At 36.2% G+C, this 14,013-nt stretch overlaps 1 protein-coding gene across 2 annotated transcripts in view; it reads right to left on the bottom strand.

Moving 5' to 3' along the window:
* LOC122974260 (butyrophilin subfamily 2 member A1-like) overlaps positions 1-14,013 on the bottom strand; it is a 90,707-nt gene that overhangs the window by 27,330 nt on the left and 49,364 nt on the right. The window contains exons 8-9 of one of the 2 annotated variants that reach the window (XR_006400271.1): positions 10,773-10,931; positions 9,126-9,137 (exon numbers count right to left, since the gene is read on the bottom strand). The gene's annotated coding sequence lies outside the window, so the exon portion shown is untranslated. Of the gene's footprint in view, positions 1-9,125; positions 9,138-10,772; positions 10,932-14,013 lie in introns of those variants that run through there. The other variant, XR_006400270.1, reaches the window with a different exon arrangement.

The raw sequence follows: 14,013 nt of genomic DNA, 5'->3' as shown, positions 1-14,013 counted from the left end.
GGCAGGTCTTCTTTCTGAACTTTGTTATTGACATTTTAGATTAGTTTCCAGTGAGATATTATTGAGTCTATATAGTGACTTTGCTGTTGTAAACACTACTTTTGCTGCTCTAGAAACAATATTTAGTTATATTTAAAATACAAATCAATTTTAATCCTGTTCTCAGTTTATTCTTTTTTATAATAATATTTTTAAAAAGCAGTGCTTTATTAATAAAAATTAACCAGTAAGGGAACCAAACTGATAAGGAGTATCGATAAAATCCTAATGATTCACAACGCTCTACTGCAAAGTGTGATGAATGAAGCACAAACATCACATGTGGCTTTAAGCATCTGTTTATTCTGGTAATAACAAAATGATATCAGGTCTCACACAGTCAGCTTCATGGTAACAAAGTCCACAAAACACTGAAACAATGAAAGAAACTGAAAAATCAATCAATCAAGCGAGCACATCATCATAAAAAACATTTGCTGTGGTCATTGGTAGTACATACAATACACTTTTACCAACAAAAACAAACTTATTAAGGTGTTTTTAACTGAGTTTATATGCATCAACCTACCACAGAGAAACAGACCAGTAACAGAGTTTGGGTCCCAGCAGAGGGCGCTTATGTTACACATGACACACCAGTCCCAGTGCTGAACTAACTATAATAATAATAATAATAATAATACACTATCACAAGATTCAAACAATAAAATAGTAATGTGATATTAGAATATAAAGTTGACCAATAATACATTTTAATTTACAGTATTGACCGGTAATGGAAAGTAGAATCATAAACTCACATTCAAACCAAACCAAGTTCTTGTCTATAATCATCTGCTTTGGCTGCTACGTTTATGATCAAATCGCCCCCTTATCAATAAATATTCATAACTACAATTTAATGCATGTTGACATTAGAAACATCAATAACTGTGCTCTGTCTAACTTAATCAACTTATAAAAGTCAAGGTTCTATTAGTTATTATTGACTAGATCCTTGCTTGTGTTGTATCAGTCTCAGATGTACGTCGCTTTGGATAAAAGTGTCTGCTAAATGAAAAATGTAATGTAAATGTAATCTTTTCAAAGCATGTTAACAATGACTCTTGAATGATTTTGTACAGTGAAACAACTCAAAGAATACAACATTAGGTGCTTAATGGAATTGCAAAGTTTTCTAGAGCAAAGATGAAATTGTATATTTACAAGATCCTCTAGACTCATCTAGCTCCTCCGTTGCTCTGAAATTCTGTTTCATTTTCTGAGACTGTTTAAAATAAAAGGGTGGTAAAGGTGAAGATGTTACGACCTCTAATGTCTAGGGGAACACAAGGAGTAACATAACCAGGTGACAAAAAACCCTTTGTAAAAATGGTAAGAAAAAGGCAGCTGAAACACTTACAAAGTGTGACAAGGAGAACCATTTATTAACAAAAAAGATGATTAATGGAGATAAACCAACTGATATAGTAAAAAAAAAAAAAAAGGAAGCAAATCAAGTGTCAGGGTCTCCAAGGCCAAAATAACAAAATCCCACACTAACTAGAAAAGAAAGGTCTCACTCAGGCTACAGAATGGAAAAAAGACAATGCTACGCTCCCTAGCTAGCCACAAAACAAGAAAAAAAAGGAGAGCAAAATAAAAAGGCAGAGAGCCCCTACAGAGCCTCATGAAAATCATCTACCAGTTACACAGAGCTAAATCAAAGTGCTGATGGCAACACAGAGTATGAACAGCAAAAATTCAACAATAGCACCAGCCCAACCAGCAGCTCAGTGGCAAAATGGGGAGAAGGACTGGTTCAGGGGGGTTGATATACAGCTCCACTGATGATCAGACGGAGTTCAGGTGTGGGTGATCCAAGCATGCAGAGAGACACTTCTATCAATGGCACAGGTGGAGCAGAGTGCCTGTTGACTAGCAGGAAGTTAATGACCAGGTGCTTTGTGTGTCCAGGGTTGTAGTCAGGGTTTCTGTTTCGATTTAGAGTATGAAGTGTGAAGTGGCTTAGATACAAGTCAGAACCTGCAGAGAGACAATCAGGGCATTGACCTGCATTTAGGTAACTTGGTGACAGTCAGCTTTCACCGGTAAGCTGATTCATTAAATGTCACATAAATGAGAAAACTGGTTTTCAGAATCAGGGTAGGGGATTAGAGAAACCTGATTTCCTCAGGTAGATTTCTCCTGGATAATGCAGATTTCTCTGACATGAATACATGTAACCAGTTTTTCTAATCAGCTCTTTATGTGACCATTTGCAGGAAAAACACTTCAGACAGGACAAGACAACAAGCTCTTACTGACATAAGAACTAGTGCTGGTGAGGAATTGATGATTGATTGCAGCTCCTCTGCTGCATGTTAAAGTTCCATTGTGGCTGGGATGTTCATCTGAAAAGTCTGAAACATACTGCCACACAACAGTGAATCAAAAGTGGGCATCATGTTTACTTTAATACTGTAGATTACCAGTTTCAATAAAGTTTTAAGTTGATATGTAATCTATGGGCTACTTTCAAAAAATATGTTTGGCAAAATAATGCTTACAATGGGAAAAAAGAAAAAGGAAAAATAAAAAACAAAAAATTCTTTTTCTCTTTACAAATAACAGGTAAATAAACTGAATATTTTTCTCAATGTTTTATAGAGTGAGATTACATGTATATCAGTGCAGACGGATTGATAAGAAATGTACCATTTTTATTTAAGCTTTACTTAATCTAGTTTTCAAGGGAGACCTGAGAACAAGAAACACTGATAATCAGAATGGAAGACAATCAGCAAACAGAAGCAACACAACTAAGGCGAGGCAACATCAATTAACATAATAATTAATAAAAACAGTCACGAGAGTCATAAAAATATCACATAATAAACCTTTAAAAGACCCTAGTTTGAGGACCATTTGTAGTTTATTCCATTTGAAATGTGCAGAGTACCTGAGATAGATATATATGTGTATATATATATGTGTGTGTGTGTGTGTGTGTGTATCATAGAGACTGAGGATAATCTCAATCAGCTTTTGTTGTTAAAACTTGAGATAAAAAAAAACATTGCAGAACCAGTCCAAAGTCTTTAGGGCGGCCCTTCATATTGGGAAGGTGACATGCAGTTCACTATGGAGGAGAATCTGGGAGAGCATCATTAGTGGTAAGGTTGACAAAATGTAAGAGATGCAGGTTTGTTAGCGGCCGTTCTCACCGTAGTTCAAGCATATTCTGTGCATTTAGAAATCCCCAGATGATCGTTAGGTGGAGATCTCCAATTGTCTGGTATTGTGAGACTAAAAGAGCCTTAAACTTTTGCACAGTGTTGTATATTCCAGAAATATTACATTACATTTAGATTTTCAGTTTTACAGTTGTACAAATTTTAAGTATGTTTGACACTAGCTGCATTTACATTAACATAAAAAAGACACTATACAGTAAGATCTCCTCTTAAAAAAAAAGAATGATAGTAAAAACGAAAAAATAAAGCTGATTAAAATTGGGAAGAAATCCTGATTTAAAAAAAAAAAGAAAATTCAGTTGAACTGAACTTTAAAATCTTACTTGACTGCTTTTAGCAGAGAAAGTGTTTTTTTTTAATTGTTTTTTTTTTAAATTACTGTGTAGTTTCTATTTAAAGGTCAAGGTCTCAGTATGCTTCAAACAAAGGGCTTGTTGGTGTTATGATGTTGGTATAAAAACTTCACACATCACGTCTCAAGCAAACTAAACCCTTCCTTCACTACAGCTGCTTGTTTTTCAGAAATAGTCCATTTTTCTCAACAAGATTAGTATTTTGGTGGGTAATTTAGGTTAAAAGCCAATATTAGTCCAAACAGCAGAGCACAAAAAGTGAAACGTTCCACAAACAACTAAGGGCCATCATCCTCTTTGTGATCTTCAGGCTCAACATCCTCCGACTGTATAAACTCCCATCACAGTTGTGTCCATGGAACTGTTGGTCTCAGTCTTGGTGTTCTGCGGAGGTTTGATACAGAGAGCTCATAAACAAACAATACAGTAAAAATCCAAAAGATATCCAGCAAGAGACTGGAGGCAAGTTAAGTATTATCAACAAAATGTAATGAAAAGTATTAAATGATGTTCTGCAGTAAAATGTTCCCTCTGACTGATATATTGTTATGTAGGCAACACATCCTCATATCAAAAAGACAGAATAGGTCTATTTCCAAAATTACATATTAGTGTTTTCAGTGCTCTCTAGAGGATGGATGGGGACCAGAACCACCCAGAGGAACAAATGGTGTTTTATAGTGTGACAACGCTGTGGTTAAGGTCTGGTTAGGTTTAGTCAAAAAACACTTGGTTAAGGTTAAGACACCCAAACACGGCCACTCGCAATATCTTTCACGGTGAAAGACACTTTGTTGGAAGTGGAGGTGACCAGTGGTCTCCTTCAGCCATCTTCTAACCATCCCCCCTACCCCCACCTCCTGATAAGGAAGTCAGATATTGAAATCACCTGAACAGCATCACTTCCCCGGCTCATAACTACCACAACTGCTAGACTGCATAAACGTAACTATTAGTCATTTTTACCGGCCTGAATTTTAGACCTATACTGTTGTTTGTCTTATGAGGACGGACTGAATATATGACATCATTAGATTATTAATTGTGAAGCATCAGTGTTAGAGCAGCATGTTACTGTTGTAGCTGCTGGAGGTGGAGGTAGTTTCAACTACTTTATATACAGTTAGCTAGTTTAGTCCAGTGGTTCCCAACCTAGGGGTCGGGCCCCTCCAAAGGGTCAGCAGATAAATCTGAGGGGTCATGAGATGATTAATGGGAGAGGAAAGAAATGTTTTTTGGGGATAATGTTGGATAATTTTACATTCTTGGACTAGACTCAGACTTTATTGTTAGGAGTCACAAAACAAAAAGCCTCTGATTTAATGTTCAAAGTCTGATTTAATAAATATAACTCTTAATCTGACAAAGTATCTAATAACGACTGTCATACTGTCAGATAAATAAAGTTAAGTACAATAATATAACTCTCTGAAATAGAGTTAAGTAGAAGTATTAAGTAGCATTGAATGGAAATACTCAAGTACAATAAGAGATATAAGAGAGATATAAAATGTCTTTATATCTGCTTATTACTACATTATAGTGTGTTATAAACCATTTATTAACCATGTATGTGCTGCTTTTAAATGTTAAATAAGGGGAACTCCTCTGTGTTCTGGAAAATCCCACATCTACCTAACAGGGACACATTTGGCTTAAAGCTGCCTCCACCTGCAAAACATTCAAATAAGCATTTTATGAAGAAAAGAAGTGAAAATGAGGACTCACGAGGATTTGGTTCACCACTGGAGGTAGACTGTCAGTCACCTTCACTTGCATTGAGGTAAAAAATGAAGACAAAACACTTTCATTTCAAGATATTCTGCAGTGTTCATAACAAGAGTGAACTTAAAGATTTAGCTCTCGAAATGTGTTTTGCTTCTTGTTCCTTCACTCAGAAGTTTGAGCTTCATTGTGTAGAATGATGTATGTGCAGAGTTTCACACTAGAGGAAGGAATTTTCGATGTTCACCTTAAATCTGGTTTGTGACATCACCAATAGTTTGGAGCCAATCGTGGTCCGTTATGCAACTCAAACAAGTGTGATGTGGAAACTTGAAGCCTCCAGTACACAAACACTGAGAATGGAGTGAAGTAGGAGACATCTTGTATCCAGCAGGAAAACTTTTGAAGTAAACAATATTTGCATATTCATAGATCATGAATTTTTCAATGAGGGAGAGGAGGATCTTTAATCTTTAAATCTGGCATGTTGTCTGTTTTTAAAAAATATAACTATAGGAGCCTTAGTGCTGTTGATGGGAATAGAAATGAGATAATTTATTTTCTATACAAGTAGCAATACCACATGATAAAAATAATCAATTTCAGGTAAAAACCCTTCATTCATAATTATACTTCAGTAGAAGTATAAAAGCATAATATGTGTGTATATAATAATAATAATAATAATAATAATAATAATAATAATAATAATAATAATAATAATAATAATAATAATAATAATAATTATTATTATTATTATTGTTGTTATTATTACTGATGCATTAAGCAGCATTTTAATGATTAGTTATTTGAGGTGGAGCTAATTCGGCTACAATTAACTAAACATCATATTTTTATAAGTCATCATATGGTTTGCATGTAAAATCAAATTCAAATTCAAAACTCTGACACTCTTACAAAACAGCAACTAAAACAGCTCCCATGTACCTGAACTCCTTCATCCAGGTCTACACTCCCTCTGCTCACTACGCTCTGCTAATGAAAGGCGTCTGGTACCTCCACCACAACAGGACCCTAAATCACTAGCTAGACTCTTCTCTTCTGTAGTTCCCTGATGGTGGAACGAGTTACCAAACTCCATCCGATCTGCAGAGTCCCTCTCAGTCTTTAAGAAAAGACTGAAGATCCAGCTTTTTCACCAACACCTCTGCACTTGAGCTTTCAGCACAGTACTTGAGTAAATGTACCTACACACAATCAGCAGCAATCTGTTAGTTTGACCCAGTGTTACATACAACAAGCTTTAGCTAAAAACTGTCACCAATGTGTTGTTTCTTGTACAAAATGATGTGCATATGACATTCAAAATATACACAAGTTATGAACAATCAATAACAAACAGTAACATGTAACAGAGTAGAGCAGATTATAACAACCTTTAGTTTTAGCTTTTAGGAGTAAATAACTCAACAATAAAATTAAATATAACACTAAACGTGGATCAGAATAGCTGCTTGTCTCCAGTGGATTTCTGGGTAACATTAACTCAGTATTGTGTTGCTGCTCTATTGACCCAAACTGGGTAAAATAACTCAGTGATTTTACAGTGTAAAAGATATCTTATCTGGTAAATTCAGAGATGTATTTAGTTTAGTTTTCTAGGGAGATCATGGACTGCTGAAGAATCAGTTAACAGGATTACTGAAGCAGATGAACTTCCTCTCAGTGCTGTTGATGGTCTGCAACTAAACCAAATATTATCACTGATGGTGAGATTCTCTTTTACCCTGCTGTGTTTTCCTTTCACTGTTAGTTCAGTGGTATGTTCTCCACAGGGTTTCCCGGAGCCGCTGGATTCTCTGTGTGAGATAATGGAAATTTTCCTTAGTTAATTCAGTTTGACAGTAATAAAGCAACTGTATCTCCAGACAGAACACTACAGAACCCAAATTACATTCATTGGCGATGTTTTGTCATGTCCTCTGCCAACATTTGTAATGATTTTTTCATCAATATCTGTGCATGACAACTACAATATATTCGAGGTTAGGGAACTTAAACATTTGCTTAAGGTAAAGATCATGGTTATGTGGGGCTTTTTTAGGTGTAGGTGAGCTACTTGGTTGTCTAAGACGAAGACTGCATACAGCTCTCAAGTGATCACATGATTGATCACATGAAGGAACAGCCAAGCAGGGGTTTGGATTGACAGTACATCTGCTTTATTGTACGTTATTTTTCACTCTTCCCTCTTGTGTATTTTTACTCCCTGAAATGAGAAGACAACTTCACCATCATCCAGAAGAAAGATGACCAAAGGCTATTCTTTCTAAGGCAGTTTAGGAACTTTGGAGTGTCAAGGGTTGCAATATTACAGTTCTACAAAGCTGTAATACATACTGTGCTCACTTATTTAATAACTGAAGGATATAAAAACTCTACAGCCAAAGAGAACAAACTGCTAGGCAGAGTCGTGACCACATCTCAAAAATAATTGACTGTGAACTCCCCATCATTTCTGAATTATATCACATCCGCATTCAGTGGAAAGGTTTTAAAATTCAACTCCCTGTTCAGTATTTCCCTTCAGGTAGAAGACTCTGCAGTATTAAGACCAGAACATCTGAAGAAATCTGCATCCTAAATGCTTCAGTGGTTGTTTAAACTTGTATAAACTCCTTTAACACATGCTCTTTAGTTTGTCACTTTGAGGTTATGGGACATATGGTTGCATTAATGAAATATTGAAATATGATTGTAACAGTGCGTTTTTTGTGGACACTTCTTGTATGTATTGTGTGGGTTTATGTTTATGTTATTATCTCTGAGCACACAGAAAATATTCCCCATCAACTATAAAGTTGATATGGCAATAAATGACTGAATCTTGAATCAATGTCTGTAACAACACACAATAATAAATCCTTTAATACAAACAGGGTCATACTCAGGTCCTACCTGTTTGGTGGCACCTGGGTGTTGCCTGATGTCCTCCTGCTATATCCCTCATATTTGTTATCATTTATCTATAATTTTGTCATCCTGTTTTTCCCATACTGTAATTTTGCTATTTGCTCTATTCTGTACACACATCTATTGCATGTGTGTCTGTTCTGGGAGAGTGATCCCTCCTCTGTTGCTCTTCCTGAGCTTTCTTCCATTTGTTCCCTGTTTAACGAATGTTTTAGGAGGAGTTTTTCCTTTTCTGAATCGAGGGTCTGAAGATGGAGGATGTTGTATCGCTGTACAGATTGTAAACCCCCTGAACCAAATTTGTGATTGGTGATGTTGGGCTATATACTTTCTACTGATGAAATACTCTGTATGAAAACAGCCAATAGTGTGGTCTTTAGAAACCACCCAACCCCTCAATAGACAAGGACCCTCTCCTCACAAATCCCTATTTAACCCCTGATTATAATGTAAACATCAATCCCTCTGGAGCGCTGGTGGATGTCTGGAGACATCAAAATGTCCAGAAACAGCCCTGTGGTTAGAGTTAAATATAAAGCGAACGGACACAAACTCCTCACTACATCAGGAAAACACGACTTCCTGTCTTGATACTTAATGTTTGGCAGCTGATGTAAATCGGGAGGTGTGAAATTGTCCATTATGAATGTAACTCCTAGAATACTGGACTGATTAATAAGGAGGCAAAATGATGTAGATGGAAATATCACACATGTTTCAACATATTCAATGTGAATTATAACAAGTTTAATGTCAAAAATGGGAGGCAGATTAAGTGACTTACGATGTTGGCATTTCTTCCAGATCAAGAATCCGAGAACAACAGCAAGAACAGCAATAACAACACTTCCAACAACACTCAATCCAATTATCCAATCCTTGTTGCCATCTGGAAGAATAGAAGAGAAGCTGAGTTGAGTCTAGGGAGTTTAAGGTGCTGCACTGCAGGTGTTTATTGTTTATAAGAGAGCATTTGTTTACTTGCTGCAGAACCTTCTGTGCAAAACCATTATCACTCTTTACAACTGCTTGTTTTCTTACTGTGCTGTCAGACATTTCACTACTTTACACACATGTACAATCTGTCTTCATTTACTAAAACAATTGTTTTAATATGAAATAATTTGCTGACTATGAGTAGTAGTTTCACAAACTCTAAATCATTTTATACTCAAAACAAGAGATAAAAATGTGGTAAACAACTGCAAATAATCTGTTTTTTTCTGCAACAGCTGAGAAGTTACAGTACTTACTTTCCGGTGAGGGGGTCGTGTCAGTACCTTCAGGTGACTTGGCTTTGGATTTGTTACTCGATTTCTCTGTTAAGTTTGCAATGACACAGAAGAGCATTAAATTAGTTAAGAAGGACAAATAAAGACATACACACAAAAAATCTGTACATGCATTTAATCATGACACACTTTCACACAATTCAATCTGTTCTGTGCTCATTAAAGATACAAACATGGTAAACAACACAACTATGAAGAATGTTAAGACAGTTACTATATTTTCTTTTAGTGCTTTTTCTGACATGTTTTCTTTGAAGACTGAAATTACAGCAGCTCTCAAGTGATCACATGATTGATCACATGAAGGAATGGCCAATCAGAGATATGGATTGACAGTACAACCTCTGTGAGGCTGTAGGCACAGTGATGCTTTGAGCTAAATGCTAACATACTTATGTTTAGCAGGTAAAATGTTTACCATGTTCATCATGTGAGTTTAACATATGAGCATGCTAACATTTGCTAATTAGCACCAAACACAAAACAGGCCTACAGCTGAGGCTGATGGGAATATCATTTTGCAGGTATTATCAAAAACCAAAGTACTGGATGAACTGAAATTTTGACCTAATGGTGGAAAAGTCTGAGGATCACCAAAGTTATTAGTATATATCCTGAAGGGAACATGAATGTCTGTCATATAGAACAACCAATAGGCTATTGGATTTTTGAGGCCAATACTGAAATAAAAAGTTGACAGTGTAAAATATCTGATAAGGATATATTGGCCATAGTATTTATTTACATTAATACATAAAATGCACAAACAATCTTGATTATAATCTGTTAAATTTATTTAGTTTTTTAAGAATTGTGACCAAGATACAAACATTACTGATGTTTTACAGTCTAAAAATCAACTTGTCAGTGCTCTCTGGTAGACAAACTGCGTCATGATGACACTGCTACTAACCTCAAACCCAGTTCAATCAGACAGTTGTTGTTTTTGAGCACACAGGGTTTCTTGGTGCTGTTGAAGCCATTGCACTGTTGCTGTGTGACTAAGACAAATTTCCTTTGGCGGACAATAAGGATTTATTGATAAAATTGAGGCCTATTGTGTTGCCTAATGTTTGTGCTTTCACTCTTGTGTGTACTTTGTCCTTAAGGGGCCACCGTATCAAACAGTGATGATAAGCTACATCAACTACACTGCCACATGTGGATTTTTTTCTGCATTTGCTGGCTGAAAGCATGAAGTCTTATGTAGAGTTAGTGTCCTTATTACTTACCAACATTGAGATGAACATTGCAGCTGATTTGCTTATGTTTATCTCTAACAGAGCAGGTGTAGATTCCACCATCAGCTGTATTAACTGATGAGATTTTCACTGTAAGGTTCCCTTTGCGTAGTTCCCCTACATCAAGAGTTGCTCTGTCTTTGAATTCTTCTGCTTGATCATCAGGAGACAAACCTCTGTTTTTGTAAATGATGACAAAGGAATCATTGAATTTCCATTCAACTAATGCTCCCGTCACATCACGTTTAGACTTAAGGTGGCAGTCTAAAGTGACGTCGTCTCCGACTGCAGCTTCAACCTGCTCAGATGGGCAATTGATGTCATGACTCTCTGTAACAACACACAATAAAAAATCCTTTAATACAAACAGGGTCATACTCAGGTCCTACCTGTTTGGTGGCACCTGGGTGTTGCCTGATGTCCTCCTGCTATATCCCTCATATATGTTATCATTTATCTATAATTTTGTCATCCTGTTTTTCCCATACTGTATACATTTTGCCGTTTGGTCTATTCTGCACACACATCTATTGTTCTGGGAGAGTGATCCCTCCTCTGTTGCTCTTCTTGAACTTTCTTCCATTTTTTCCCTGTTAAAGGAATGTTTTAGGAGTTTTTCCTTTTCTGAATTGAGGGTCTGAAGACAGAGGATGTTGTATCGCTGTACAGATTGTAAACCCCCTGAGCCAAGGCTATATTTGCCTCACAGGCAGTTATTTTATAACCTGCAATAACTGATATGTGGAACAAGCTGTGAAAACACGTTTGCATATTATCATCTTTTAAAGCTAAACTTTTAAAAGTAAAGTTAGGCTTTGCTGTCAGCTTCCCAGCTCATTTTTAAACAGACGAGAGAAAAATAGTAAGAGAGAGAGAGAGCAGCTGTAGTCGAGTCAGCTAGAGAAGAATGAAGAGAGGGAGCGGTGGTAGAGAAAGCCAGTGAATCAGATCAGTTAAACGATATTTTCAGATTTTTTCACAGCAGTTACGTTCTAGAGCACAAACATGCCCACACACCTCCGCTCAACCCTGCAGCGGTGCGCTGAAACCTGATTTGGTCTGAATACAGCCAGACACAGGCATGCAGCATGCTCTGATGTGCACCCTGAATGACAGGCACACAGAGAGGGCGGTAAAAACAGATATGGTTTGACGGTCCACTGGGATTTGTCCCAGTATGACGGTGACAGGCTTGATCAGCATTGTGTGAAGTAGTTTGGTGAGGGCTTGAATGTAACGGACGTTTATTTATATGTTAAAGTTCCGCCCTGCAGATTTTAGTTGATATTAGAAACATGTCAGCAAATGTCTTCATATTTATTTAGCAGTTACAGATCAACATTATTATTCATTTGGAGTTGTGTTTCTGTTTGTGGATGTGTAAAAATTAATAACAAAGACACAAAAACTAAAATATTGCATCATGTTTCAATGAAAGGACATAAAAACAACTCATCCTCTGATCATGCTACTAGCTTAGTTGCTTTTAGCAAAACTTAATGCTAATTTCAAATAGGATTTGGTGACAAATTTGGGCAACTATTATTATTGGAAAACAGTTTTTAAGGCTTTAACACTTTAAACCTAATATCATTAAAATCACCTGTTTAAATGAACTTGTCCTTCTTAAAAAGATGTTATTGTAGTCAGTGTAAAAGAGAAGTCAATAAAAGCAAATGTTCTTGATGAGAAATGATTAATTATGTTAATATAAAATCTGTAAAACCAAAATCAAAGAACTACATTTAATACCAACACAACATCACCCAAACTGTGTTGGTTTATGCTGGTTGATGCTGTTCATACTGAAATCACATTCAAACACCGTTTATGTCTTCTCATTAAATAAAAAATGTTCTTATGGTGGGCATCTTCCCCTAATTATGACTACTACCATCAGATTATGCGACCTGATTGGGAATTTCAGTCAATGTTTTTTTTTTTTTTAAATCATTATTTATTTTGTGCTCTGATAGCTGTTATCAAATGGTAGCATCTTTATATGGGGCACAAATTTTGGAAGCTTGTAGCCCATGTATCCATGAAGCACCCCATCCTACTGGTTTAACTGGTCCTCAACGGACAGAAATTTGCCTAATGTTGGCATAATGCCCTCCACATTACTTATTAAATAAGGTAATGTCATCATGCCTCAGTGTCCATAGCAATGATTCATAACCACCTTAAACTTTTCTCAATCAAGAAAAAACAAACTCATCATTCTCCTAATTATGAGATATAGAAAGTCAAATGAGATACTACGGTTAATTAGGCAACGACATAAACCTTTTTTCCCCTTTGGATTCCATACTTTGCTGGCATTGTGATTAGGCTACTGACTTTACTTAAAAGGTTTGAAATAAGATTAAACACAATTTGAGAGTTTAAAAAATATAAATAATAATATGAGATGATTAATAATAACAGAAAGAGTCTCCAGTGGTCCTCTCGGGTCTCTAAAACAGTAAATCTACACAGGAGACCTGATTTAAATATTAATTATGTTTTTGTTGAATACAACATCAGTTAGGTGATTCTATCTAAATTTCAGGAGTAAGGTGTTAGCTAATGTGTGTTCGTTGGTTAATTGTCATTTCAGTATCAGATAACGTTATGCAAAAATGTCACAAGTGTCAGAAACAACGTCCCTCATAAGAAAGTTTTGTATTTAAAGCTGAGCAAAGATCCTCTTTGACATCAGTAACTAATTATTTGGTAAACTAATGCTATCACTCAGTAGTAAAGCTGACATGCACATTATTTATAGCCACAGATTGACCGGTTGATTAGTTTGTTTGTTCGTGAATACTATCGTTATATTGGTTGGCAAGGATCAGGATGTTGTATCGCTGTACAGACTGTAAACCCCCTGAACCAAGACTATATTTGCTTCACAGGCAGTTATTTTATAACCTGCAATAACTGATATGTGGAACAAGCTGTGAAAACACATTTTCATATTATCATCTTTTAAAGCTGGAGTACGAGACTTTTGTCTCCCCCCTCTAGCAGTGAGAGTAAAGGGGGGCACTGATAACTTTAAAAGTAAAGTTAGGCTTTGCTGTCAGCTTCCCAGCTCATTTTTAAAAAACAAGAGAAAAATAGTAAGAGAGAGAGAGCAGCTGTAGTCGATTCAGCTAGAGAAGAATGAAGAGAGGGAGCGGTGGTAGAGAAAGCTAGTGAATCAGATCAGTTAAACGATATTTTCAGATTTTTTCACAGCAGTTACGTT

The sequence above is a fragment of the Thunnus albacares genome, chromosome 22 (assembly GCF_914725855.1).
Source record: "Thunnus albacares chromosome 22, fThuAlb1.1, whole genome shotgun sequence".
NCBI lineage: Eukaryota > Metazoa > Chordata > Actinopteri > Scombriformes > Scombridae > Thunnus > Thunnus albacares.
This window is presented reverse-complemented; position numbering and strand designations above follow the sequence as displayed.